The sequence below is a fragment of the Tupaia chinensis genome, unplaced genomic scaffold (assembly GCF_000334495.1).
Source record: "Tupaia chinensis unplaced genomic scaffold, TupChi_1.0 Scaffold143913_1, whole genome shotgun sequence".
NCBI classification, from domain to species: domain Eukaryota; kingdom Metazoa; phylum Chordata; class Mammalia; order Scandentia; family Tupaiidae; genus Tupaia; species Tupaia belangeri.
The window spans coordinates 1,896,142-1,901,423 of record NW_006203764.1 but is presented as its reverse complement, the minus strand read 5'-3'; positions in this window follow the sequence as shown (position 1 = coordinate 1,901,423).

Here is a 5,282-nt window from a genome sequence, read left to right as displayed (position 1 = left end):
ATTGGCATTGCATTAAATATGTAGATTAATTTGGGTAGAATTGACATTTTGATTACATTAATTCTTCCAATCCAGGAACATAGGATATCCCTCCACTTTTTTTTGCATCATTTTCAATTTCTTTTTTTTTTTTTAATCTTTCATAGTTTTTCTTGTGAAGGTCTTCAACTTCTTTGGTTACATTTATTCCTACGTATCTTATACTTTTTGTGGCTACGTTAAATGGAATAACTTTTTTCAGTTCTCTCTCAGTCTGCCTGTTGTTCGTATATAGAAATGCTGTGCATTTCTGGATATTAACTTTGTATCCTGCAAATTTACTGTATTCATGTATTACTTCCAGAAATTTTTTCATGGAAACCATTGAGTCTTTTATGTATACAATCATGTCATCTGCAAATAGAGAGCATTTTACCTCTTCTTTTCCTATTTGAATACCTTTTATTTTTTCCTTTTTTCTGATTGCGTTGGCAAGGACTTCCAGTACTATATTGAAAAGGAGTGGAGAAAGTGGGCATCCTTGTCTTGTACCCATTTTTAGTGGAAAAGTTTTGAGCTTTTCTCCGTTGAGGATGATGTTCGCTATGGGTTTTTCATAGATAGCTTTTATTGTGTTGAGAAATGACCCTTCTATGCCGATTTTACTGAGAGTCTTGATCACGAAGGGCTGTTGTATCTTATCAAATACTTTTTCTGTATCAATTGATATGACTATATGGTTTTTATCTTTCTTCCTGTTAATATGGTGTATTACATTTATGGCTTTGCATATGTTGAACCAACCTTGCATTTCTGGAATAAAGCCTACCTGATCATGATGTATAATCTTTTTTATAAGTTGTTGGATACGATTTGCTAGTATCTTGTTGAGAATCTTTGCGTCTATATTCATCAGAGCTATTGGTGTATAGTTTTTCTTCCTGGTCCTGTCCTTATCTGTTTTAAGGATAAGGGTGATAGAGGCTTCATAGAATGATTAGGAGGACCTTCACCGTTTTGGATCTTTAGAAATAACTTGAGCAGAATGGGGGTTAACTCTTCTTTGAAACTTTTGTAGAATTCAGAGATGAAGCATCAGGGCCAGGGCTTTTCTTTGTTGGGAGGTTATTTATTACTGATTCAATCTCCTGGCTTGTTATGGGCCTATTCAGACTTTCTATATCCTCCTGGCTCAATGTTGGTAGATTATATGTGTCCAGGAATTCGTCCATCTTATCCAGATTGTCTTGTTTCTTGGCATACAGATATTCATACTATCCTCTAATGATGCTTTGTATTTCTACTATGTCTGTTGTTATTTTGCCTGCTTCATTGCAGATGTGATTCACTTGGTTCCTTTCTCTCTTCTTAATAAGTCTCGCTAGTGGTGTATCAATTTTGTTTATCTTTTCAAAGAACCAGCTTTTACTTTCATTTATTTTCTGTATAGTTCATTTATTTTCTATTTAATTGATTTCTGCTCGTATCTTTATTATTTTCTTTCTCCTGGAGATTTTTGGATCTTTTTGCTGTTGTTTATCAATTCTCTGAGGCATGATGTTAGGTGATCCATTTGCCTTCTTTCCATCTTCCTCTTACGTGCACTTAATTGCTATGAACTTCCCTCTCATGACTGCTTTAGCAGTGTCCCAAAGATTATGGAAACTCGTGTACTCATTGCCATTGGCTTCCATGAATGTTTTCATTTCAATATTTAGTTCTTCAGTAGTTGTGGAGTCTTTCAGGAGTAGGTTATTTAGTTTCCATGTATTTGAGTATTTTTGAGGATTTCTCTTGCAATTAAACTCAAGTTTAATTCCATAATGGTCAGAGAAGATGCTGGATATAGTTTCTATGTCTTTGAACATGTAGAGGCTTGCTTTGTGCCCTATGATGTGGTCAATCTTCGAGAAGGTTCCATATGGAGGTTAGAAAGAAAGTGTATCTCGTGGTTTTTGGATGAAAAGTTCTATAGATATCTGTTAAGTCAATTTGATTTATGGTATCATTTAAGTCCTTTATATCTTTATCTATTTTTTGTCTAGATGATGTGTCCAGAGGGAATAGTGCAGTGTTGAGGTCTCCAACAATTAGTGTGTTGCAGTCTATCTCCCCTTTTCGATCTAACAATCTTTCCTTCTTTGGGTGCTCCTGTTTTAGGTGCATAGATATTTATAAACATTATATCTTCTTGATCTATTGACCCTTCTACTACAATATAATGCCCTTCCTTGTCTCTTAGAACAGTTTTTGTTTTAAAGCCTATTTTGTCAGAAATTAGTATCACAACTCCAGCTCTTTTTTGGTTCTCATTTGCATGGAAAACCTTTTTCCACTTTCAGCCTATGTATGTCTTTATCCATGAAGTGGGTTTCCTGTAGGTAACAGTTAGAGGGTTTTTGCTTTTTAATCTATTCAGCCAGTCTGTGTCTCTTGATTGGAGAATTTAATCCATTAACATTCAATGTAATTATTGATGTTACTGGACCTGTCCCGACATTTAAGTTGGCCAGGGCTGGAGCTGGGGTGAGGGCCCTGCCTCAGTGTCCCTTAGGCCAGGGTTCTGAATATGGAAGTGGGGTGGCTGTAGAGCTGAGGGCATGCCTGGCTGACAGAGATAGGGGTCTCTGGCTTGGGGTGCCGGGACTAGAGCTGGGGCAGGAGCCCTTCTTCAGTGTCCCCTAGGCCAGAGTTCTCCAGACTATTCTTTTGTAGTTTACCTTTCATTTTATTTCATTATGGTCAGTCAGGAATATTGTCTATTATTATATTGAATGTTTAGAATTTACTGAAGCTTTTTAATAATTATACATGTTCTATTTTAGTAAATGTGTTTTCTTAATAAAGAAAATAGTGGATTTTATATGTTTGATATGCATGTGTATGTATCTGCAGTAGTCTGGACACAGTACCCTCCTTTTAATTTTTTATTTTATTATTATTATTATTTGTACATTAAATCACTATACATAATTTAGATTGTGAAGAGACTTTACCCAGCATGATATACACCTCAGTCCAGCCCAGCTGAGACTATTATACACATCCTTGTCAATCCTCTTTGGATGCCAACATTTTTCATGGGTGCTCAAATCCCATATATAAAATGGCATAGTATTTGCATATAACCCATGCACATCTCCCTGTAAACTTTAAGTCATCTCTAGATTATTTATACAAGTTGAGTATCCCTTTTCCAGAAGTGTTTCAGATTTCAGATTTCTTCTTGGTTTTGGAATATTTGCATACATTACATAATGAGATATCTTGGAAAGTAGACCCAAGTCTAAACAAGAAATTAATGTATGTTTCAAATATACCTGACACACATGGCCTGAATGTAATTTTATGTAATATTTTCATATTGCATGTATGGACTGTGACCTATCCCATGAAATCAGGCATGAAATTTTTCATTTGTTGCATGGCACTTAAAATTTTTGGATTTTGAAGCATTTTGGATTTCAGGTTTTCAGATTAGGTCGACTTAACCTGTATAACCTATTAAGTAAAAATGCTATATAATGTAAAACTGTATTGTTTAGGAAATACAAGAAGTGAAAAGTCTGTACATGTTCAATATGCACACAATCATTGCAGGCCTCACTGTATAGTCTGTAGCAACAACGTACAAATCTCAGTTCATGGTGTGTTGAATCCGAGAATGGAGAACCTGCAAATACAGAGGGCTGACTGTATATGTATATATAATATATGCATGTATGTTTGTAAGTATATGTACTTGAGCTTATTATTTTATTTGATTCTTCATGCCTATGCTGATTCTTTATCCCTTTGAGTGTTAATTTTATCAGTGGGCAATGTTAAAACCTCCAATCACAATTGTTTACTTCTCTAGCAGTTTTTGCTTGATACACTTTGAGACTATATGAGGGTACTTCAAAACATTGGTAGAAAAATGGAATTAAACTATGAATTTATTTTGGTGCAAAAATTTTTTGCAATCAATGCATACTGTTTTCACACTATATATTTTCCATGAAGCTTCTGAAGATCCCTTCACTTTTTTCTGTTCTGTTAAATTATGCATGTCTCACCATTTATTTATTTATTTATTTTAGGTTTTAGCATAGGGTTCATCTGGGCCAGAGAGAGACAGATAGAGACAAAGAGAGAGAAAATGAGAAAATGGGAAGATGACCACGCCACAATCCCTTCTCCATTTCCCTCCCAGGATTTTGGGCATGCATGCACATGCACCCAGTATGATGTTCAAGTTGCAGGTCTGGGACTTGAGCTGCAGTTGGCCATGTGGGAATCCAGCACCTTAATCACCATGTCACCTGCTGGGCCCTAATCCCTCAAATATTAAAGCATATATACCTTTGATAATTATATCCTACTATTCTATTTATATTTTTATGTCTCTGTCCCATATGGCACATATTTTACTTAAATCCAATTGTATCTGATATTAACTTTCTTTTCATTCATAGTGGCATGATATATTTCTTCCTTTTATTTCCAATTGTCTGTTTCTTCTTGTTTCAAGAATGTCTCATGTTTATTGCTTTTTTTTTGCATTTGTTTTTATTAGCTCCACATGAGGGCTTTTATCTTTTAATTTTCAGAATTAATCTACTCGCATTTATTTGAGTTACTATTATATTAGGGTTGACATACCATCTTATTTCATATTTTCCACTTGCTATATGTTCTTTTTTTGTTTTTGGAGGGAGGGGACTTTTACAGCTTTATATTGAAAAGATTGAATTTTATCCTATTGGTTTAAAAAATACTCATTCTAGGAACCAGCAGTTGGCATAATGGCTATGTTGCTGGACTCTCACATAGTCGTCCGTAGTTCTAGTCCCAGACCCGGTCGCTTAAACTTACGCCTGGCACATGTGCATGCGTGCCCAAGATCCTGAGAAGAGAATGGTGGGGAAGGGACTGTGGCATGGCCACTCCCCCTGGGGGGTGATTTCTCACTTTCTGTCTCTCTGTCTCTCTCTGTCCGGTGAGCTCATGCACCCTATAGCAGAAATCTCTTAAAAAAATATTCTATCTACTTTTGGTCTTGTGGTGGTTGCTCTTCATTATAAACCTCCAGCTGAGATCCTAGCCATCATAGAGTATAGACAAGCCAGCCCTACTGTGTCTTGTCTGAATTTATGTCCCACTTGAACATAAGAACATAAGAAAAGGCCACTGCTTTAAGTTGTTGAAATTTTGGATAATTTATTTTGGTACCTGGAACTGGGATACTGTATTCAAAAACCAAAATGTGGCAATGGTTTGGGGATCAGGTGGCAAAAGGGTATTAGAAAGCCCTTAGAAAG